The sequence below is a fragment of the Lygodium microphyllum genome, chromosome 4 (assembly GCF_053477565.2).
Source record: "Lygodium microphyllum isolate KBCC chromosome 4, Lygodium_microphyllum_v1.1.10, whole genome shotgun sequence".
NCBI classification, from domain to species: Eukaryota; Viridiplantae; Streptophyta; class Polypodiopsida; order Schizaeales; family Lygodiaceae; genus Lygodium; species Lygodium microphyllum.
The window spans coordinates 56,692,503-56,718,539 of record NC_141138.1 but is presented as its reverse complement, the minus strand read 5'-3'; positions in this window follow the sequence as shown (position 1 = coordinate 56,718,539).

Sequence of the window (26,037 nt, the reverse complement as noted above, 5' to 3'; positions counted from 1 at the left end):
AAGGGCGCACTTTTTGCATTTACATCTAATTTTTGAAAAAAAATATTATTTTCTATCTTTTTGCAAAATGTACCCTTTTAGTGTGTAAAGGCTCTGTGCCCATGTCCATGCCCAATTTCCAAAATTTCTTGCCCACGCTCTGGGTAAGGATTCCGTTATTTGGTGTGTAACTACTCTCAATAAAGGCATGCTATCTTAAGGGTTACATTTGAAGCTCTTTTGCAAGTATTTTCAACTTTAAGAGAAGGCCAAAAATTTTTCAACCTTGTTATCAAGGAGTAAGGAAAATTTATCTCCCTTCTTGACGAAGGACAAGTTTTTTCTAACCTTGATCTGTAGGAGGATGGTATATATATATATATATATATATATTTCCTTTATTCATTTATTATAATATCTGTAACTTTATTCCTTAGGGCTTCAAAAGTTCAAAGTTTGAGTCTCAACTTGAAAGTTTAGTCCTAATTTCTAAAGCAAAAGAACTTCTATATTTACATGTTTATAGCAATTACTTGAATGACATACTATACTAAGCCTATATATTTTATTTTGTGATAAAGAAATATGAGAAAATGAGAAAGCTTGCTCATCTAAATGGTATAATCATTACAATAAATGCTCTCAAACAACATTCTTTTAGTTGTAGAAAGGAAAATTTTAGAATAAGTAGTTATCGAAGGTTTTTATTTTGGAAAACCCCTTCAATAAGAAAGGCACTTCTTGATAATGCCTTCACTTGGAAAATCCTAGGATACTTACAAAAATGAGCATTACTTAAAAAATATAAAACTTCACTACCTTCATCAAGATGGCACATAACTCACAAGAGACAAAATGCTGAAAATTATAAATAGTATCATTCATGATAATACAATAACTACTTGCATTTATTTGGTCATCACACTCATAGATATACTCATCAAGATCTCAAATTCCAAGGACAGTTAACACGCATGAGTTGTAGCACTAGCAGTTATTAACGTCTTCTATTATGCTAAATTGTTATGGAGAATTGACGCTTGCCATAGTAACCACTATACAAAACATTTTTGTTGTGTGTTACTTTTATGAAAAAGTAACCATCTCTACAATTTGAAGTTAGACCTTTGGTACTCCATATCAACCTCGCATCAAATCATTGCATTGCCTTTAAATGATGAGATGAAACCCTCTTCCTATCAACTTGGACTTCTTGCAATAATTTCAACACAACCAACTTTCAAATATAATCTTCAAGAGAGGGCTCTATAAATCTATGGGTTGGTGATACAAAATCAGATTCTACTTTGCACATTCAAAGTATCTCACCTTTTTTGGCTCCTACCTCTACAACCATCACATCCATCTACATAAGCATATATTAGACAATATTTTCACCTTTCATGTGTGGAAACAATAGGACATAAGTGAATAAACCAAAAGAGAACCCATAAAATAGTATCCATGCTGTATTGTTTCTTTGATTGATAATGATAAAATGACCCCTTATCTCCAAGCAATACCCATTGTGAAGTGGACCAAATGCTAAATAGGGCCAAGCTCCCCTGTTACAAATGCCAAGGTTTGCCATTTGTAATGTCACATTGCTCAATGCACTTCCACAAACAATCTTGCATAGTTACTTTCATAAGGACAACATGTATTCAAAAATAAGTTACCTAATGTGCAAAAAAATGTTGGATAAGCGATTTCATTACTAAAATGTGAATGCTTATCATGTTTATACATTTACACATTGTTTACCATAGCAGTACTTAGTAAAAAATAACCTTTGATGATTAATAGACAGAATAATTCACAATTTCAAATCAAACCATTTTACATTAAAGATGAGAAAAAATAGCTTATGCATTCCTCTCAAAAAATTAGCCACTCCACAATTTTATAGCACATTGATTCGACATTGAGCATATTAAACCTTACCCCACAAGAAACAAGATATAAGCCCTTTTGAATTAATTTTTTTAAAAAAAGAAAAAATAATTTAGAGTGGAAAAAGAAAATTTAAACTGGATTTTGTACAAAAGTAGGAAATGCATATTTTTAGAAGATATTGGCCAATTTTTAAAATAGAGTTTCAAAAAAAGCAAAAAGGAGAGAGAGCTCTGTCAAGCTCTCCTCTCCCTAACACCTATAAACCTTCCATATCATTTAAGAAACCATGGATTTTCTTTTGTGTGAGTTAAGCATATTCCACGGTGGATTTTGTGAGGTTTTTATTGTTACAACTATATATATCATCTCTTACTTGACTTGGGTCTCACGTATATATACTAACTCTACATCAATATGAATCATTCTTTGGGAGCATGTCTTGTGTATCTCTCTCGTACTCTCTCTCTCTCTCTCTCTCAACATTTATTGCACGATGGATTCTGTGAGGTTTTTCGGTGGATTCCGTAAAATTATATTTATTTGCCGAGGCTCGTACACAAGGTGGATTCCTTGTGCGAGAAGTTGATGAGGACACTATCCTTTTTTGGCATTAGATTAATTTAATGTACACATGGGTGATTGCACAACGGGTGATTCCGCAACATACATATCAAATTAATGGACATTAATGAGTTTAGAGTGCACACTCGAATTAAATTAAGGTTGGGACAAAGTTCCAACCTATTTAATTATTTGTAGTTGAAGACTGCTAGGTATTCACTTTTGTTGGGTTTTATCTTATTATTTTCTAACAATTGTGAATGCTTCAATTGATGTGTAGAGCAGGCAACGATGGCGTTGGGTAGCACGGGGTGATGGCGTGAATTCAAAATGCCTAGAAGATTTACTATTTTTGATGGGCACGTGCCTTATCACTAAAGGCATGGTGCCAATATTTATTTAGGCGTGCTTATTTATTAAAGGACTTGACTAAAAAATTTATTATTTTGTATGCGCATGGGTGCTCAGCTTAATATTTTACTATTTGACATTGTATTTGGGCACAGCCAACTTTTGGATGCCCAAACACTTTACTTTATAAAAGGGAAAAAGCAAACACAAAAGCCAAAAGCATGCTATTTGTAAAGTGGGCTATAAGTGAGCTTGGAGATAAATAAATCTATAAATACATGCCTTGTGAAGCACTCACACAAGACATGGGGGAAGATTGCACCCATTTGGTCTTTTTGTCTCTTGTCGTGCAAACTCTCTTTTTGATTTTATGAAGGTTTTGTAGAGTTCTTTGTTCTTGGGGACCTTTCGGCATTGACTACGCATGCATACAGCATCCGATCAGCGCACCAGTGGTTTTAGAGCAAAGCTGAGATCAAGAGTTTCTAATCGCTTACTATCTCATGTGAAGGCAAAGCTACTAGAACAAACGGGCTCTATTGATTGCACTGACAATACAAGTGTGTTCGTGGTGGTGAAGAACCCCTTACTGTACCCTTAGATCACGAAGGACCTCTACCATGAGGCAGAGGACCACCTCTGAAGCTCCTTTGCAATTCATTTTGTTGGCAGAGAAATAGATAAGGAATTTCATTAAGTTTGGAGTCTATAAGCTTAATAATCTTAAAGGGAGATTAATCTTCCACAATTCAACGAACTACAGTGGGAGCATGTACCGATCGACGTCGACTTCAACGAAAATGTCTTGGCGTCCTGCTAGAATTCTCAAAATTACTAAGCTTTAAAAAAAAATCTTAAAGTCATTAATCTTTATTAAAGCCTAAACTTCAATTTTCAATCTCTTCCATAGCAGGTATTTGCAGTGTGATACTCCCGAACCAGTTTCAAAGTTCCAGCAAGCTTCTATTCCCACCTGCAACTTGGCCGCTAATTCACAGCAAGCATATTGTCACACATAGTCTATGGGCAAGACTTTTTCACTTGGAAGAAGACCATTATCAATTGTCGTACTCAAGAAAAAGCAAGATTGTAAAAGTAAAAGCCGTATTTTTTAGAAAAAGCAAGCCTTGTAAAGCCAAATTTGAGCTACGCTCATCCTTCTAATGAGATTTTGAATGTATGAAGTTGTTTAAGATTTTTGCAGGATGTCCGATCATCACATGGATGATTTAATGGGTGAAGGTGATTTGCCATAGCTGACTATGGAGCAGAAATTGGACCTAATTATGGTGCAACTTCAAGAAGAGTGAAGGGCACATTAAATTTACAAGCACAATTGGCTAACTTTCACAATCCATTGTTGATCAAGACGGAGCATAACCTGAAGATGTTATTCTACATACGATTGATGCGACACTCGATTCAGTGTCTCTTAGAAAAGAAGCCAAGATAAGTAAAAGAAATTTCAAATTTTGAACTTTTAATGGGCAATGTAATGGAAAATTGTTTTTGCTTTCATTTGTCAGTTTGACAACTATTTTCATGAAGAGTAATATATTGAAAAATACAAACTTAAATGTGTCACTAAACATTTAGTAAACAGAGCATCATTATGGTGGACTGTTGTTCGCAAGAGTGTTGATTGTCCCTCTACTTGGGAAGCCTTTCAAAAGAAAAATTTCCAGAATTTCCTTCCACCTCAATTCCATGAAAAAGCTATCAAACAACGGGATCTCCTACAACAAAGAGATCGTGAATCCTTGTTGCAATACACTGAGTGTTTCTGGAGTGCCTTACTTGAACTTCGAATGCTTGAAGATTTTCTTGAGGCGATCCACAAGCACAAGTATATATCCGGTTTTCTTGGTCACTTCTATGCGGAAGTGAATATGTTCAAGCCAAAGACTTTGGAGGATGCGATTTCTTTAGCGCATGATGCGGAGGATAAAATTCGTGGATGAGAAAAGGGACCACAACAATTTTCGATGAATGGTAACTTTGGTATAAAGCACTTCATTTCTAACTTCTGAAGATTCAATCAAAATCGCTTTGTTCCTTCTTCTTTCCGTAAATCAACTGTTAATTCAAACCAAGAGGCATATTCCACTATGGATTCCGTGAGGTTTTTTGGTGGATTCCGTAAAACTATATTTATTTGCTACGGCTTATACACAAGGTGGATTTCTTGTGCAAGAAGTTGACGAGGATACCTATCCTTTTCAAGCGTCAAATTAATTTAATGTGCACGTGGGTGATTCCACAGCGGGTGACTCCACAAAATAGAGATAAAATTAATGGACGTTTATGAGTTTAGAGTGTATACTCGAATTAAATTAAGGTTAGGACAGAGTTCCAACCTATTTAATTATTTGTAGCTGAAGACTGCTAGGTATTTACTTTTGTTGGGTTTTATCTTTTTATTTTCTAACAATTGTGAATGCTTTAGTTGATGTGTAGAGCAGGCGGGGATGGGGTTGGATAGCACCGGGCGGTGGCATGAATTCAAAATGCCTAGAAGATTTACTATTTTTGATGGGCACACGCCTTATCACTAAAGGTGTAGCGCCAATATTTATTTAGGTGCACTTATTTATTAAAGTGCTTGACAAAACATTTATTATTTTGTATGCGCATAGGCGCTCGATTTAATATTTCATTATTTGACATTGTATTTGGGCACATCCTATGACTTTGGGATTCCCAAACACTTTACTTTATAATTGGAAAAAAGCAAACACAAAAGCCAAAAGCATGCTATTTGTAAAGTGGGCTACTATTGAGCTTAGAGATAAATAAATCTATAAATACATGCCTTGTGAAGTGATCACACAAGGCATGGGGGGAGATTGCACCCAATTGATATTTTTGTCTCTTATCATGCAAACTTTCTTTTTACTTTTATGAAGGTTTTGTAGAGTTCTTTGTTCTTGGGGACCTTGCGGCATTCACTACCCGTGCATACAACATCCGATCTGTGTACCAAGGCCAATCCCTTGGAGCATCTTAATCTAGTCTTTGTGATCATTCTAACTGCATTCTCTATTCAAAGCTTCACGATTTGTACCATGAGCAATCCCATCAAGCATCTTCTCATGATGGCACCTATTTGTTGTTATTTTTCTCTTTTTTCTTCATAAATATCAAGTGTTACATCGCTTTAGGTCTATTCATACTATCTCATACTCCAAACTTACTTATTACAAGCCATGTTTCTGTGTAACAAGACCCAAATGCCATTGAAAAGTCCAAACAACTTTGAAATGGATCGTAAAGATTTATGGGGGCTTCTATAGCCCTTCTCTACCCCTAAGAAATAGTAAACCAGGGTTTTAATGGTCATTCACATATACTTATGCCTTGAAGGTGATTTACATGGCTTTAAGGACAAAGAGAGACCCTACAACTTGCCATCAACAACAAACTGGTTACTAAAGCTAAGGGTCAAGTAGAGTTTTAAAAAAATCCAAATAAGCTATAGAACTTGTGCAATATGAAGTTATGGTAGTTGCAAGCCAAATCAAAGATGCGGTAATTCCCCCTAACAAAGGATGGTCGAACAATGATGACTAGGTTGGAATAAGGATTATGAGTTAAATTTGATATTATGAAACTATTCTAAAAAATTCTTAATTATGCTTATTATTTTTATGTAGTTGATCACATGTAGTCAATGGGAAACAAAAGATTAAAATTGAGATAGTAAAAGAAGCATGTATAATTGTCCTCTTCTACTTTGTGAAATTATATATGGCTATAAATTACTTGAAAAAAAGTCAATAAATATTAAAATTGACTTATAATTCTAATTTTCATGTTAAGATTGAATAGTAGATTTAAATGGGAATTTTTTTGCACACAACATATGTAAGTGTATGCTAAAAGTATTATTTTATAATTATGATTATTTTTTAATTTAAATATATGGTGAATTATATTGTCTTATGGTCTCATGCTTGTAACAACAATATAAATTATGGATTTTAGTGGTTGAGGACATTGAGATCCCTAGTCCAATGAACCATAGTATTCTATAGAATGCAACAAAAGTCCACTTGCGGATGGGGGTTCTATGCTTCTACAAGAGGTAGGTGTTTTTTTAAAAATGAAGACGTGAAATGTATTAAAAAGGTAAGTATGTACAATTCGGGATCCTGCCCCTATCAAACAACCTCATGATTTACAAGGCTACCCCTTTGCCAAAAAGTTATACAAAAGGACTTGATAGAGCTATTCTAGTTGGATGAAACGAGATGAGTTCAATTGTTTATTTGATTGAGACGTAGCCTGTGATCTATTATCAGTGTCCAGTATGGAAGGGGCCTGGGGGCTGAGCTACTGAGGGGCTGCATAGGTTGGTTCAAAAGTGACGAAGAGAGAGGGCTATCATGGGAGCTATTGGGTATGGTGGCATGAGGGTTACTAGTCATTTGAGCCATCATGTTATCCATTGTAGAGGGGTTCCTAGTGGCCTGATAAATTGTTGATGGTGAACCCCAATTAGGCGAGGTAGAGAAGACATCGACTGGAATCTTGATGGTGTAGTCCCTAGTCGTTGCAGTATTTATGATGCTCTAGAACAGTTCAACAATCTCCTTTTTGATTTTAGCTTCTCTTTCCTCTTTCAAGTATCTGGTACCACATTTGATGGAGGTCTGCATGTCATGCGTCGCTAATTTTCAAGCATTTCTTTGAACCTGCCAACAAAGATCCACTTTAAGTTGAGGGAGCCAATCAACATCTTTACCATTCAATACTTTTCCATTACAAACAAGCCATATGGACGATAGAAATATTTCACGTATTAAGGTCCACAAGGAGGGGGAGAGGCCGTTTGCTTCACCCAGAAGGATTTCCTTCCATCAGTTTATATGGATGGCTGAGGGAGATGAACTCTTGTAACGAGTTGGCATAACACTTGTTGACAACACCTAGAATCAATGCTAACATTGCAACTTTTTTTTGTGAAATTGTACATAATTGGCACATTGTTACCAAATTTTCCCATTACTTTAATGTAAATGCAGGTGAGATTTCATCTTTGGAGGATGTTTCTCTACAGTCTCGACAAGTGGAAAATCTTGGTTCGAGGAGTTTTGTGCTAGAGGGTGGACTTAGGAAAATACCAGGTAGAATTCAATAGTTTTAACTAATTGGAAGGGATTACAATTTTGGCTTAGATGATCATTTGACCTTTCTTCCCATAAATAATATATTGAAAAATCCAAATGAGTTGTTTTTGAAAGGTTAGAGATGGTTGAGTGTATAGTCAAGTACGACTTGGCAAAAGAAAAAGACATGAATTGGATAGCACAGGTTGGACAAGTGGTCTTGGTTGTTGATGATGATCGTAGATAGGAGTAGTAGAACTGGAAAATTTTTCACCACATCATACATAGGATAGACATTGGGATATGGTAGGGAGAGAGTTGTATCTCCAGGATGATTACATTAAAGATTAAAGGAGGGGAGGGACAAGTCAAAGAACAAAGGCAATGCTAGTGTGGAGAAGGACAATCATTACTCTACAATGCCAATTATATAAGACATCTTCCAGTAAGTGGAGTTAATGACATGGGTATAACAATTATTGGACCATGAGTATTTGAGTTAATGTGACAAGATATTAACATGGTTACTTATCCATGAAGAAATAAATGCAAATCAATAGAGTTGTAGTGATCATCTATGCACTTACCACCAATTTGATGTGCAACTTAGAGATTAGAATATGGAGAAAAAGGGTCACTTGCATTATTGTTTATAAATGTATTTACAACAAAAAAATGCAATAAAAAGGTCAATTGTTGGTGGAACAAAAAGAGGAAGGGGAGAAGAAGCCCAAAGGGTGCTAATTGGAGAAGACGAAGGGGAGGAGTTAGTGGGAAGTTGAAGAGTCATGAGAAAAGAAGGGGGGGTTCCATCCTATAAAGAGGGAGAGAGAGTAAAATAAAAGAGAGAAAGAGGGTGCCATATTGAATGCCGTGATGCCATCAATTGGAGAAGGAGAGAGAGTGAAGATGCTTTCAAGCTATCCAAGCTCTAGAGGATTTGAAGAAACAATTGTAGTTGGAGAGAGCAAGAAGAGAGAATTGAAGCCCATGTCTCTCCCATAGCCATCACTATGTCTTCTCCTTCTACCTCCACTTTGGAGTTTCAATACTCTCCTCCCCTCTCTTATAAAACCATGGAGGCTAAGCTCTTAAGCTTGAAATTAATCAAGATTAAGTCTTAAAAGAGTTACAATTGGCTATTCCTATGGCAACAATGCAATTGGCCAATGGATCTCTTGGGAGAGGAAAAATGATGAGCTCACCATTGGGAATGACTGGATAGACTCCCCTTGGTTGGATTGAAAAGGACACTGCTTCCAAAGATAAAATTACGATTCTCGTACTTTATGTAAGTGCCTTAACTCGTTTAACATAAAAAAGTAAATTTGCATAAAAGTTTCTTTGGTTATATTTTTTTATAAAATATTTCTGAGCCTCAATTGCAACTCTAGATAGTTGTTAGAATTTATGTAGGTCTCATTTAAAATTTTAAAAATAAAAAACAATTAAAAATGCTAAAATGGCTTAAAATGGTATATATATATTTTTAATAAAATATTTAGTTAAACAATTATAAGAAGTGATAATTTTTTGATGAAGTACATATTGTTGGAAGTATTTTAAAGATTTTCTAGAATTTTTGAAAGATGTTTACTATGTCTTAAAAATAAAAAATAGTTATTTTGGTTGAACATTACAATATTTTTTGATAAAAATCATGTTTTTAATTCAGCAAAAATTAGGATCTTCTATAGAAAACCTAAGAATATAGTTTTGTATGTTTTATGAAATGTTCTTGGGGTTAGAACAAAAAGAAAATTTATTCAATGTTAGTTATTACTTTGTTCATTATATAAAATATGATGTGTCAAACTTTATGCAAATTAAAAGTGTTGACAAGGTATTAAGTTATATCAATATTGGACAAGGGAAATGTTTTTCTAAAAGAAAATTAGAGTTAATAGGTTTGAGGAATGTTAAGTTGATTTGATAATGAAGGGATAAAAATCCTAGTTTTAGTATTTTAGTGTCCAATATAGAGATAGAGACGAAGTGCAAGATTAAGTAAACTTACTGAGTTTTCGATATCAGATTAGTTGGGCTACTACAAAAGAGTGACGTAATTATTGAGGAAGGCTAGAGTAAATCATATAAATTGGTTACCAATATCACTTATTCAGTGCAACAACTCCTAGGCGTTAGCTTGACAACCTGGGTAAAAGTGGCTAGTCATTTTTTTGTGCATTTGCCGGGAGCCAAGTGCACTCGAATGGGTGATCAATCTCCCTAGGATATTAAAATCCTAGGCATTGATGAGTGAATATGAGGTCTCTTTTCTAAGGGACTATTTTTCGAATTCGCCCCAAAATGGCTAGAGGAGAATATTGGATTTGGCAAGAGACACAGAGTTAGTAGAGGGGGGTAAATATTTTGGCTCAAAATTAACTATAGACATAGAAAATTTATATTCTTGGAGTTGGGGTTATAATGATTGCATGCAAATCATAGTTTTATTAGCAGCGCACTTTGGGCTAATAGATGCAGTGGAAATAAATACAACTAGTGTATCGTACCACTTTGATTGGTATTATCGTAATGCTTATTGAACTTTTAGAAGAGTGGTATGGGATTCCTTGGATACGTGTATCCAAAGGTTTAGCAGTTACTTTCGATACAAAAGACATTAGAGAGATTGCTGAAGTTTTAGGCCTAATCCTTGAACAAGAAGAAAAGTTTCCTTATGGAGAAATAGACCCAGAATTACCAACCATTATAAACCTTCTAAGCGCACATGCAAGCAAAAATTTAACTTTATAGCTTCAAACAAAACGTGTGAAATTATCGAGTATGAAAGTAACGGCTATTTCATTAATAGTGGATGAATTCAGAGGAGAGATGGAGACAACAAAATGAAGCTCGAGATCAACGAACTAGAGAATGCATAGCGTGATAGGAGGCTTGGCTATTAGAAAGGCTTGAGAGGGTGAATGCATTATTAAAATTGGGGATAGATGATGTGTCTAACTCAAATATAGAACCTTTTAGGCCTAGTATATCATTCAATAGAACATTGTCAAAATGAAGTGAAATAGACTCATATCAATGGGATTGAGTGGCCTCAGGCACTAGTAGTGTCATTGGGAAAAGGAGTAGACAAAGTAGTGAAACTAGAGAGAGTGAAGCTAATGCTACAGTAGGGAGTATTGAACTACCCTTTGATTGGGATTTAGAGTCAAATTTTTTATTACACCAACTATTTAAGGAGCCTAAGGAACCTGCATGGTTGGATATTACCCAAGATTTAGGGTTAGAGATATTATTTAGAGAAACAATGGTTCATGATCCAGTCATATTAGCATATTCACACAGTTTGGAAGATTGTGGGACAATGATTTAGATGCGCATTTGCAAAGATTTGAGGTGGCCTGTGTCGCCAACGAGAGATAGTAGACGATGACCAAAAGCTTCATATCTTCCCCGCAACATTAAAAGATGAGGCAACCAGATGGTACAGGAACCTAGATGCTCAACATAAAGTGACTTATGTAGTCTTATCAAGAGCATTCCTAATAAAATTTCGACGGCAAGCTAGTTTCCAAGATAGACTAGCCCTTCAATTGGATTATTTGTCCCAAGGAACAACGGAAAGTGTTGAACATTACATTGAACGTATGGAGACAATTATTCGAAAGATGAATCCAACTCCTGATGAACCTATGCAAAAGCGTAAATTTATTGAGGGGCTTAACCCAGAAGTTCATTAGCATGTTAGACTACAATGGCCAGCTATGTTGGCAAATGCTAAAATACATTCTAGATGGTGGGAAGAAGTGCAACTCAGCCAACAATGGGGGAGGGACTTATTTAAAGAACCTTGGATGGAATATCCTAAGGAATAGGGAGGAGGCTTCAGGGTTTGACTGCCTTTGTGATGGAATGTTGATAGGGGGACCTCTTATGGGATTGAACTATCAAAAGTTAGGTCAACAATGGTAGGGTTGTAATTGTGGCCTGGAGGACTAAGAAATAAGACAAGTTGATCTCTTCTTCCTTGGGGGAAAGGGTAGTAGTTACTCAAGTAAATGTTGTTGTCAATGTAATTGAATTTGGAGTTAGTGTGGAACTTGCATATGCCCTAAGAGAATTCCAGTATCAACTCGTTCAATTTTGGGAAGGACATAGAATATGAGCACAATGCTAGTATCAATGACAGTTATTAATATATAGCGGCCCAACAAGGAATAATGCTATCCTCCATTGAGATTTTACTTTGCTTCCATTGGCTGAAATTGTGGCATTTCAATAGCAGTAAGGATGGGTGTTGTAATCTGAGCCTTTGTCCATAAATGCATCTACTAGCACTGACCTAGAGGTGGTGAGGTAAATGTAGAGGTACATGGCTAGAATCAAGGACTCATCAACTAGTTCTATACCACTAATAGTAACATCTTTAACATTTAAAATTGAATGATGAGATTTGGAGTTTAGTGTTGAGATATCGAGCTCCACTCGTGATATGCCAGGGTGACCGTTGTGCATTTATGTTACCGACTTGTCAGTTGTAGATGCGGTTGGTACACCGCCCATGAATAATAGCTAGATGACAGCTATCCTTATCTACTCTAGTTTGTGGCTCAGTTAGTATGCCACCTTAGTTAGTTGTCTTTGGTTTGAGACCCATATATAGGGTTATTCTACTTCTTTGTATGAGACTTCTTTTTGGCTTACACAACTAAGAAGAGGAAATTTATTTTCAGCCTCCACCTTTGTGTGTATTCCCCCATTGTGCAAGCGAGAAAGCTACAAGTGAGATTCCTTCCTTCTCTCCCACAATCTTGACATTTAGTAGCATAGGCTATTGGTGGTATTTCTCAAACTGTTTGTAGAAGGTTTATTCCACTTGCAATAAGGGGCTATCTACATTCACCATGAGGGGTTCATACAAGGGATGTCCAAGTGAGTAGTACTTCTAAATCCCGCTACCATTGAAGTGGCCAATGGGCTAAGATTGCCAGCTCCACATTCCTTCTTCTACTGTTTACTTGGACACAAAAGGGTCCAAGGCCTTGTAGTTTCAACGTTTTTTATAGTTTTTTATGGAATAAAAATAAAACAAGATCCCCCTTATCAAAGGATCTTTTTTTGACATGCTTGTCAAATCAGACTTTTCATTGGGCTTTCTTAGCAAATAAGGTGTGGGTAGCTAGTAATTGGGTTTCCATCAATGATCTAGCTTGAGTAGGCAAAGTTGGCATGCCTTACTACCCCCCATGCTTCTTGGATAACAATCCGTAGACTTGGAATCAAGGTAGTCTTCAATGAGATGGAATCTTGACATCACCAGTTGACCTATACATTATCTCTGAATTGTTATTATAAGGAAACTCTAATGATACTCCCACCGCCCGACCATTAGCTAGATATATTCCCTTCCTTGACAATGAGCAAGATTGGATGCACATCCTTGGAACCTTAGAATTTCCATTCATTGAGAAGCTAGAATATTGCTTAGTCCATTAACACATGAGTCACAATGTTGCACATCATACTATTTAACCTTCCATGGAATTGAATTTAGTTCCTCTCTTCTTGCTGTCCCCTAACTCAATGATCATCACTTTCTAAGGCTATCTAACCCCAATAGATAGGCTTGCATTGCAAAAATCCTTAGCGAGTGGAGGCAATGTTTTTGCAATCACTCAGATGCTCATTTGCCTATTTTTGAAGAATTCATGAGAACCCCACATGGAAATGGAAAATTTTTTACCAAGTCCTATTTGATTTTCATAATAACCTCTTCATCACACAAATGCATGAGAAAGGAATAGATGTTAAGAGATGAGTGACTTTTAGGGCTACATGTCCATTCAAGTTGACATTAATTTTGATTCAAACAAAGTTGACGATGACACTAATGGCCATGACATTGAGAAAACATGTATGGACCCCAACCCCTTTGATCTTGAGAGTCTACTCCATGATGCTGTAATTGTTAGAGTGAATTCAGAATTGGAATGGCTCAAGTATCTCAAGGTTCTTGACTATGAATAGACATGTCATCAAATATGTGATCTATGTCCTAACCCTGAGATACTAATGGCTAAAAATGATATTGACAAGGTCCAAGGGGCCGCTACAATAAGCTTTGACTCAGAGACATGACATAATAATAATTCAAACCTGGAATTTCCAACACCAACACAAGCTAGGAAGTCTAAACCTAGACTCCCTTTCCATCTAAGGAGGAAATACTTCAACAATGATGCATGTAGTAATGAGTTCAAAACTCAAAGTCAGAAGAAAACACATGACCTAGCTCCATAGTTTACGAAGTTCAAAAAGAGTGATTGGGTAGTTGTATTGCTTAGGGGAAGCATAAAGGCACATCTAATGAAACCGTTGAGGGACCAAAGAAGTGGATATTGTAGAACTTGGGAAACCACCTAAACTGGTGTACATTATTAAGGACCTCAATGGAGAGGATAAAGCGCATCTTATGGACTTGGTGAATGATAATTGTGATGTATTTTCTTGGAACTACTTTAATCTTAAGGGTATACCATCACAAGTCTTGTAACGTCCCACCACGGACATAGGAGTCCCCCCTATTATCAAAATAATAATAATATAATCGATTTTTTTTTTCTTTCCCCCCGTCGCCGACAGGTGGCGAGGGGGGGAGAAAGAGGGAGGGCATGAGTAATAATGATGGCGGAAGGGAGGGGGGTCGACAAGGGAGGAGGAGCCACAGAAAACGTGGAGGCCGAATGTGATGATGTGGGTGGAGGAAGAAGTCAATCAACTAGGGAGGAATGGTAGACGGCATGGCGGAAGCCATCACACTAGCCGCCCAGGTGGAGGATAAGGGGCCCCATGTCACACCCCCTCTTAATAATACCTTCACTCCCAATTGTAATAAAGAGGGGGATAGGAAGCCTTGGAGGGCTAGACCTATTGCTGGTAGAGAGAGGGAGAGAGAGAGGAGAAGAAGAGAGGGAGAGAGAGGGGGAAGAAGAGAAGAAGAGGAGGAAGAGAGGAGAAGAAGAGGAGGAGAAGAAGAAGAAAAGAAGAAGAAGAAGAAGAAGAGAAGGAGAAGAAGAGTAAGGGATAGGGAGAGAGAGAGAGGAAAGAAGAAGAGAAGGAGGAGAAGAAGAAGAGAAGAATGTCAAGAATCGTGTGGTGGGGGACTTTGCTTGAGCTGCTATGCCAACAGACACACACTTGTACACACAAGAGGAAGCTCACTCAAGAACATAAGAAGAGAGATGGAGGCCAAAAAGTTTTCTTGCTGGTTTCTTCTTCTTCTTCCACACACTATACAATGTACACAAAGTATAGATAAGATACAACATAAAGGAAAGTGGCCTTCTAAGTCAAATAGTGCATAACCGACTACACTAATCCACTAGCATTATATCTTTGCTAGTTGTAGGTAGGTGTAACAAACTAAATATAATAAGTGATAATTCAATGGCCATGTGAGTATCATATTGACCACCAACGTGCTAAGTGTAGACCTGTGGACTCATCTAGCCAGGCGGTCCATCATCAATGTCCACACGTGTTGAGCTTGCCATCTCAATACTCCCCCTCAAGCTCAACTCTATCTCTGCAACTCCAAGTAAGCTTCAAAAATTTTGAAGCTTCTCTACATTATGAAAATGTTAGCTATCTAATCATGTGTGCTGACATATACCAAGTCAATCTCTCCTACAAGTACCTTCTCTCTCACAAAGTGGTAGTGCACCTCAATGTGGTTTGTACTAGTATGGAACACTAGATTCCTAGCTAATTGTATGCTACTCATGTTGTCACAGTGAATAACAGCTGGACCATCTCCCTACACATCCAAACCACCTAATAACTTTTACAGCCATACCACCTCACATGCTACCATAGCAGCACCTCTATACTCAGCTTCTGTACTCGATAAAGCAATTGTAGGTTGCTTTTTGCTGCTCCATGTAACTGCTACACTACCAAGGGAAAACATGAATCCACTTGTAGATCTTCTATCTGACATGCTACCAGCCTAATCTGCATCTGTGTATCCAAATACCTATACGTCCTTACTTACGTCATAAAAAAGTCCATAATGTAAAGTGGACTTCACATACCTCAATATACGTCTAACTGCATCCAAATGAGGCTTTCTAAGCATTTGCATAAACTGACTGACAAGGCCAACAACATAGCTCAAGTTTGGCCTTGTGATAGTCATGTAAATCAAACTCCCTACTATCCTCGTGAACAAAGTAGGGTTTTCTATCTCATCCCCAATGTCAGCACTCAACTTCACGTTTTGCTCCAATGGTACTAAAAGAGGCTTACATGCTCTCATACCATACTTGGATAACATCTCCAAGCTATACTGCCTTTGGGATAGCCATATACCATCATCACATCTGATCACCTCAATACCAAGAAAGTATCTCAGCTCACCCAAATCTTTCATCTGAAAATTCTTCTTCAAGAAGTCCTTAACTTTAGCAATCCCATTGTCACTGTCACCTATAATAATCAAGTCATCCACATAGATGACTATGATGACCAAACCTACATCTCCCTTTCTTACATAAAGTGAGTGATCAGCATTAGAAATACAAAATCCAATATTGACAATATACTCTCCAATCTTGTCAAACCATGCTTTAGGTGCTTGCTTCAGCCCATAGAGCACCTTTTTTAACCTGCACACATATGTGGGATGCTCTAAATGCTCATAACCTTCTAGCTGCTCCATATACACTTCTTCTTGCAATTCACCATGCAAGAAGGCATTCTTAATATCCATTTGCTACAAACTCCAACCGTTGGCTACTGCCAAGGCAATCACACACCCAACAGTTTCCATCCTAGCAACTAGACTGAATGTCTCTTCATAATCTATGATATATATTTGAGCATAGCCTTTTGCAACCAGCCTAGCCTTATACCTGCTAACTAAACCGTCTGCATTATGCTTGACTTTGTAAACCCACTTATAGCCAATAGCTTTCTTACCCTTAGGTAAGGGTACCAAATCCCAAGTCTTATTGGCTTCTAATGCAGCCATCTCCTGATCCATTGTTGCATCCCAATGAGGATGACCAATAGCATCCTCAAAACAAGTGGGCTCAACATCTTCAACTAGTTTCACCATATAAGCATAATGGTGAGCTACATAACCTTCAAAAACAAATCTTTTGACAGGGTATCTGACCCTACTAGATCTACGTACCACTGGATCAGTCAAAGGAGCCTTTACATTATTATGAACTCTATGTACACCTAGTGTCCTGATTGAAGGAATGCAAGCTCATCATCCAAACTCTCTAAACCACTAGAATCTCCATCAAATCCCAAATGACTAGTAGATGCATCATTACCATCCAGCACTTTCTTCTTTCCTTTGTCCTCCCCTGCAACACTTATAGATCCACCTAAAGATGCGGGGCTACTCCTTAGTCTCCCAGACCAAGGGCTCACTGTAGGTGTAGTACCAGATGTTGTTTCTGGTCCACTAAGACTGTGTGATTCTTGTTTATCTTCCTGCACATAGCTATCCTGATCATTATCATCATCCAAAACATCACCAGTAGGTGTATACCAACGTCCCATCTCATCAAAGATAACATCCATGCTCACTCTGAACTCACCTGTGACAGGGTTATAATAGCGATACCCTTTTTTCTCTAAAGAGTACCCAATAAAAATACATTTTTCAGCCTTTGGATCAAGCTTCTTCCATAGCTCATCTAGCACATGAAAATATGCAACACATCAAAATACCTTCAAGTGCAATACATCGGGATTCTTGCCAGTAAAGCATTCTTCAGGAGTCATCCCATGAATTGCAGCTGTGGGAGTTCTGTTCATAATGTAGACAATAGTATGGACAGCCTCAGACCAAAAAATTTTGGGCATATTCTTTTCAACCATTAATTCCCCTGGGACTTTTGCAATATACCTATTTTTTCTTTCTGCAACCCCATTTTGATGTGGGGTATACCTGCAAGTAAATTGCCTCTTTATTCCATGAGTCCTCAAGAAGCCAATAAACTCATTAGAGAGGTACTCTCCCCCTCCATCTAATCTCAAGAACTGCACTTTTAAGCATGTTTCTATTTCAACAGCTACCTTAAAAGATTTGGAGTGCTTAAACACATCACTCTTTTCCTTCATGAAGTATACCCATAACTTGCTTGAATAGTCATCAATAAATATGACAAAGTATTTGTTGCCACCAGAGATATATTCTATGTAGGCCCCCAAACATCTGTATGTACTACATCAAGTATATTTATGCTCACTTCTCTATCATGTGAGAAGGGTTGTCTCAGCTGCTTACCAAACTAGCATGCTTCATAGACTTTATGCAATTCTGCAACTCTAAATGAAGGCAACCTTGTAATCAACCCTCTAGATTGCATTAATTTCAACCTTTGTGCATTTGCATGTCCAATATATTTATGCCATATTTCAATATCTGCAACTACTCCTTTTCCTTTAGAATACATAGCAGCATCCATTGCAGAGCATCTAAAGTGAACATTCGACCAACTCTACTTCCTTTTGCGACCAACTTGCACTTATCATTAAATTCTTCTACAAACAAACTTTTGCATTGAATCGGACTTGCAACCCCTGCTCTACCATTTAGCCAATAAACACTAGATTCTTTGTAATTGATGGCACATGTGATACATCTGTCAAACTCATTGTTTGGCCATCATACAAGGATAAGGGAACCTTTCCAATGTGTGAAATTGGGTGGCATGAATCATCACCCATCTGCACATAGCCTGGGTTTCATAAGTCATGCATCTCTCCAAACCATTCAACATGACTGGTCATATTATTAGATGCACCTGAATTGATATACCATACATCATCATGTGTCCCCTTTCCTATAACTACATTCATCATATGCGGCATAACAAACAAATGCTCATTTTTTTCTTCATTATGTCGTGAAGACAATGCATAGTTTCCTTGCTACAATTTACCACTGCGAATATCATCCTTCTTAGCATAGAAATGGGCTGCAATATGGCCTATTTTGCCACAATAATCGCAAAAAATAGCAGAATTTCCAAAACCTCTATTCTCCCATTCAACTCTTCCTCTAGAGCTCCCCCTGCCTCTAAATTTTCCTCGACCTCTTGAAACGTGCATTTCACCAAATTGCTGATTGAACCTGTTTTGCTGATTATCGCCAGTACATCCAATACCACGGCCTCTCAAAGAGGATCTACCACATTCCCTTCCTAAACTTGAGTAAAATGCTTGAACCTGTTCAAGATTTTTTTGGATGAGTCACCTTGCATATTGATCTCTTCAGTAATCATGAGAGAGATCAACTCATCAAAATTTAGAAATGTCTTCCGTACATATATTGAAGTAACAAATGATTTCCGCACCTTCTCATTGTTAAGGCCACTCGGAGTGGATGAAACCAAATCATCATCATCCGGCATTGCATCAATCGCTGCTAAAGCATCTGCAATGCTCCTCACCTTCAACACATACTCATTGACATACATTTTTCCTTTCTTCAAGGCATTCAACTCTTGCTTGAGTTGAATCTTTTGTGCCTTTGTATTTACTAAAAACATGCTCTCAAAAATTGTCCAAGCTGCATGTGAAGTTTCTGCATTCTTGATATGTCCCAGCATAGTATTATCAATGATTGCAGATAGCCATTACATCACCTTTTTGTCTTTCGTATTCCACTCTTTCCATGTTTTTAACTCATCTGCAGTCAGAGGGATACCCAGCTCTAGCTCTTTTTCTTCACCTGAAACAAACTCATAAAGTCCTTTTCCAATGAGGAAGTTTGTCAAATGAAACTTCCATGAAGGGTAGTTATTCTTGTCGAGCTTCTCAATAATGGGATTTCCACTATTCTCTGTCATTATCACAAACAAGGATACAACATATCATGCTAGTCTTCTGCAATCTTTCACAACACGTGCATAGCAATACATCAAGCAACCTTTTTCACTGATTGCTCAATAGTACATGTAATCTGCAACCTGTTTGTAGATAAATCTTATGTTTTCTTCTTGTAAACACCTCAAAAATTACAGATTCGCAATCTATAACCTGCACACCCACATTAGGTCAATACAACCGAAATCATAGTGTACCCTGAAACTATTGTCTGCAACCTTATGGCTAAAAACAAGGCCTAAAATGCCCTTAGATGCCCATAATGTAATATTTTTACTGGAAATATTAAGTCAACCTTAAACCCCCCACATCCCGCGCAATAAGGCATCCCAAAGTGATCTCCCTCATCGTAAAATGTTGACAGTTAAATGCTTACCTTGCGCGTACAATAATAATCCCCAACCGTGTTGTGCAAATAAGGCCAAGATTAAAAACCGCAAGCCGTAGAATACCCCTTACGGAAAGGAAAATGGATAAATGATTAAAGTAGTGCAATTTTTTTTATAAATTACCCCCTCCCCTCAGCCAATGCATGGCAGGGGGAGAGGGATTGTGAGAGGGGGTGAGTTAAGTGGAGAAGTATGTGGAGGAGAAGGCATGCAATCATGCCACGGGGGTGGCTATTCTTCCCCCCCCCCCTTAGCCTATATAACCTCCCCCTTAAGCTTGGGGGGAGGCACAAAGAGAGAGAAGGAAGACTCTGCCAGTCGAGCTACCGCCGTGAAGTTCGCCTTCTGCCGCTGGTTGCCGCACTACAGCCGCCTACCCACCCCATGGTCATCATCATCACGGTTATCATCATCTTCATCCTTATCCTCATCATCATCTTACCTTCTCTCTCCACACCACGTTAGTATAACAAAGGACAAGAAGCTTCTTAAGATAAGCTTCCATAAGCCTTGTGCACACGGGCTTTTCCCAGTTTCAAAAAACCCACACCCTGTAAAAGGGAATTCTTGCGCGAGGGGGAAGTAGGCAGGTTTTTGAGGCTGAGTTGCCAAAGCTTTGAGGAAATTCGGAGATCACATAAGGGCGAGGACAAACCGCAGAGCCCAAATCCACTACATCAACGATGGCTCCAAAACAAAAGATGCAAGGCGCACACGCGGAAGTCTCCAACCTAAGCATACACGTGGATATCCCTACAAGCCCTTAAGCCCAGGTTCTTAAAAGAATAATTCTACATTAAATCAATGCATTGTGCACGTTTAAATTTCATGGGAAAGTTATGAACGTAAATTACTCAATCGTCTTACGAGCTTAGTTGCATATTTCTCTCTGCATGCATTTCCAAAGCGACAAGCCTAAATCGCATATTGCGATGAGAATTTGTTTAAATGCATGAAAGAACAAGTGCATAATATATCTAGGCAATGATTTCCTAGATATGATTCGTAGGAAATAATCGTTATCATCCATTAGAATATTGTCCAAGTAGTCGCATTGCATGGAAATGAGACCATGAACTTGCCCGTTGCATGAGAAGACGCTTGCAATTTAAGATGGAAAAACGGATTAAGTCAACATTGGTCTTATGACATTCGTCACGCATGAACTTCATTAATCGAAGTTGTATCTAGAAAAGGTTGCATGTCATATATTCGTCATGCATGAACTTCATTTATCGAAGCTGTATCTAGAAAAGGTTACATGCCATACTAAAGCTTGAAATTCAATTGCATTAAACGAAAGATTGTAGGAAAAGTTCTTAATGTAATTCTATGTAGGTCTATGCGAGTTATCTCCCAAATTGTCAATCATTATGATTTTAGCAAGGAAAAGAAATGGTCTTTGCAAACCTCATAGTTGCATGGAAGTAAAAGTATATGATTTGCATCCTTGCATGGAATGTTGCATCTTGAATTTATTTATTTTCAACTCTTGAAAAAGTATTTGCACATCTTCTAAGCAAAGAACATTCTTGTCGCAAGACAATTAGATTGTTCTAGGTAGATCACTTGTAATGTTATAACCCTTAAGGGATTCGTAAAAGCATAACCAGTCGGTACGATGAACACTTCAAAGTGCTAGGTAGGGCTTAGTACGTTAAAAATTCTGCCTAGTATCACACTTGGGACACCAAGTTGAGGCTTTCAAGCCCAATGTTAGGGATTAGTTAGTCACCCATACAATAACGATCTACGGTTTTTACCCTAGGGCAAATTGGCCTAATACTAGACTTCTGATTGAGTTTAGGAACCCTAGGGCCAAGTGTTATTGGCCTAGTAAGGTTAGGGTTGGGTTGGGTAAGAAGACACCCCAACACTACATCTTGACTAAACATATTTCTTAACCAAGGAACGTCGTTGATGGGAGATTGACCCCACAAGTTAGATGCGACTCCTATGCAACAAGTTGCAACATCGCATGGCTTTGTGTTTAAGTCACAAGATGGATTTGCCACTCTTTAGAACAAGGGTTGGTAGGATCTAAGTACAAGATAATTTGCAAGAGGATGAGTAGTCATCCTATTACATCACTTTCTGTGAGACTGAGTTGCCAAGTTAGGGTAACTATTAATTGCCTAGCAAGTAATTGACAAATCAAGTTAAAGTGACAAAGTCGCCAGGATTTACCATCTTAATTTAAGGAACCTAAGGTGTTTGTTAATGTGGGTTAACAAGGTATAAACCCTAACCCAAGGATAAAAGGGTAAACAAACAAACCCTTGGGGATCTTGCCAAGTCACAATTGATCTCGGATCGAATGTTGGATGCATTCGGAGAGAAGGGTTCACACCTTAGCAGTTGGCCAAATAAACGACCATTGGATTGTTTGTGTTTGTATAAGTTAGGAGCACTGTTTGTACTTTCTTTGCTCAAAGAACTAAAGATGGAAAGATAATTAATGCTTCAAGTTGAAGACCTGGAGGGAGAGGCAACATCAGTTACCCCCGACTGTCTGCCTGACCCTAACCAAGGGGGTTGCTAGCCACGTCAAGAATGTGGACCGAACCCGCCACGAGAGGTCTCTCTGTTGGGCGCTACTTGGAGCAGGAGGATGCTTGGGTGCCAGGGGGGCTCTGGCCATAAATCCCTTGCCTCCGGGTCATGCACAAGAGGTCGACGTGACTCGGGATTGGATCTCGAGGCCAACATACTAGTCTACAAGCGAAAACTTGGATTAGTAATTCCTGAAGATTGCTGATTGCCTTCGGGCGGATTATGGATTGCCTTCGGGTGGATTATAGATTGCCTTCGGGTGGATTATGGATTGCCTTTGGGTGGATTATGGATTGCCTTCGGGCAGATTATGGATAGCCTTCGAGCTAGATTATATGATGTATTCCAAAGATAAATAAGATCGATTGTTGAAAAGGAACTTGTTTGACACTATTTTTCTATGTCAAGTACTAAGATTACGTGAAGGAATCGGTGATTAATTGGCTAATTAAGGAAGCTATTTTTGCGTGTCAAACTAAATGTGGTAGGTAATTAGACAACTAAAGCAACCCTGAGGAAAGTGTAGTGGATGTGGCCATGGGTCCGTCCTATGGATGGGTGGTCCCAGTTGGCCGAGAACTTTTCTCAAAGGAAATTGACAGCAAGGAACATTGACGTAGAATCTAGGATACTAGAATCCCGATTTATGCTATTTTAGGGAAACAGAATGGGACTATGCCTTATGGGCAGAGAGGTCGAGCTTTGCATCCCTCTCGTTTCCCATTGTTCTTGAACCAAGTACAGCATGAATCCACTTCGACCCTAACATTTCTGCGTAAAGTAGTTCGCCTAGGGTTTGACGCTAGCTCCTGTTCTAGGAATTTGACCACTAGGAAAACTATGATTCAGGTTGGTCCTAAGTGGGAACGGCCGGAATGCTTCCGCTACATGGCAGACTTGGAAAGACCTAGATTTCAAACCCTGTGACATTCCATGGGAGTGCCGGGAAGTGCCTACTGGATTCTCTTCCCGATGGGCTGCTAAGACATGTCCTACGAGCAAACAGGTGGACATGTTACACAAAATAACTGCAGGAAAACCCTAAAGGGCTAATCTGCAGAATATACAGTGATCTGCTCGCACACCAAATCTCAAAGCAATCTGAGATTTTTGCTCAACCCTGCTTCCGGCGCCTCCACAGGCACTATCCAAGAGAGAGAGTGGAAGAATGGGAGAGTTTCTTACCCGTTGCTTGCTTGCTCAAATCTTGCTTCTTCTCCTTCACTTCAGTCTTCAAAATCAGCCTCTCTCAGTGGTGTGGCTCTAATACCATGTCAAGAATCACGTGGTAGGGGACTTTGCTTGAGCTGCTGCGCCAAACACACACTATACACGCAAACTGTACATGCAAGAGGAAGCTCACTCAAGAACACAAGAAGAGAGATGGAGGCCAAAACATTTTCTTGTTGGATTCTTCTTCTTCTTCCACACATTATACAATGTACACAAAGTATAGATAAGATACAACATAAAGGAAAGTGGCCTTCTAAGTCAAATAGTGCATAATCGACTACACTAATCGACTGGCGTTATATCTTTGCCAATTGTAGGTAGGTGTAACAAACTAAATATAATAAGTGATAAGTCAGTGTCCATGTGAGTATCATAATGACCACCAACGTGCTAAGTGTAGATGTGCAGACTCATCTAGCCAGGCGGTCCATCATCAATGTCTGCACGTGTTGAGCTTTCCAGCTCGCATTTTTGCAAATACCAATACCATATCGGGTATGGATAATTCATATCCGAACAAATAGGTACAAATTGCCATCTCCGCTATTCATTGAGGCATAGGTATGCGCATGAATTCAATTCAACAAGTATCTTGAATTTAACTTTTTCAAGGATTAACAAACTCATAGGGGATCATAGGTTAATTCTCTTTGCAACCATAGATGGCCTCGCATAGATTTTTGCATATGGCACATTGAGGTTTGCACAACCCATATACTCAAATACTTTGCACCCCCACGCTACGCGATCAAGTCATATGTGGCATACAAGAGCAGATAAGGTTACTTAAGAGTTATGCACATAGAGGATGCATGCATAAAGACACTATGATACATGCAACGATGGCACACAAATTCATCTTTTATTAAATCCTTGCTCATATCTCAAACTATTAGTTCATTGGAATCTTGAAGCCATGCTTAGCTAGTACAAATAACAATCATTGGGATTAAGAGTACGATGCCTTGAGATTCCCCGATAGTGACTATGTTTACCAATCCTATTCGAAGTTGGATTAGATGCAACAACAACTCTAGGGCAAGCGAGGACTCAAGAATTAGGAAACCCTAAGTCAAAGGAAAAACCGATGCTTTTGTACTCGTTAAGAAGAAGGTTCAGTTATCAATCAAGGTAAGGGTGTTACCGTGTTTCCGACCACGTAATGTTACTGTGTTTCCGACCATGTTACCACAGCACAGAGGAACGGAAACTGGGAAGAAGGAAAAAGAGCAAAAAAGGCGCCTTGACTGGCAACCAATCCCTGAAAAATTCAAATATTCGAACACAACCCTCAAAAGGCTTCGATGTGGGGCCACAGCAATAAAAGGGGAAAAGGCGCACCATTAAAATATGGGAGCGCCCCCAAATCTGTGTAAAAGAGTGCAAGACTCGTTCCCGTGCAAAGTATATGCATTAGTGGGAATAGGGTAAATTAGAATGGTGGAAAATGGGAAAGAGGGCCTAGGCTATGGCCGGCCATGTAAAAGAGGAAAAGGGGATGACCGCCCGGAAGGGATTTAGGGTTTTGTATATAAAGTTGAAAAAATGAATGAGGAGCTCATTCTTTGGTGTGTGGCAAAAGGAGTCCTCTTATTCTTCTCTTCTTCTCTCCTTCTTGCTTGTGTGTGCTCTTGAGAGAGGGAGTGTGAGAGTGTGGGGGAGTGAGTGTGTGTGAGGGTGAGGGATCTAGAGGGTGAAGCTCTTCACCATCTCCTCTCCTCTTCTTCTCTTCTCTTCCCTTCTCTTTTCTTGCGCGTGCGGCTATGGAGGATAGAGCTTGGAGATGGAGGAGGCTTGAGGGTGCTAGTGCTAGCATCTAGGATCGTGGAGCTACCGAAGAGCAAGGGAGAGAAGGGTACTCAATCAAGCATCAAGGTAAGCTCACTACACTTGTAGGATCGACGGTGCGTCAGCTAGGTGAGAGATAGCCATTCGTGCTCGGTTGGAACGCTTGAAACAATAAGCGGTCCGTGGGTCTTGGCGGTTGAGTGAAGGCTCCCACATTTTGGTTCCGTTGCTAGGACCTCGGATTCAAGCTTGAGCACTTGTGCGCCTTACATCGAGCATCGAAGTAGGGTATTCATCCCCGA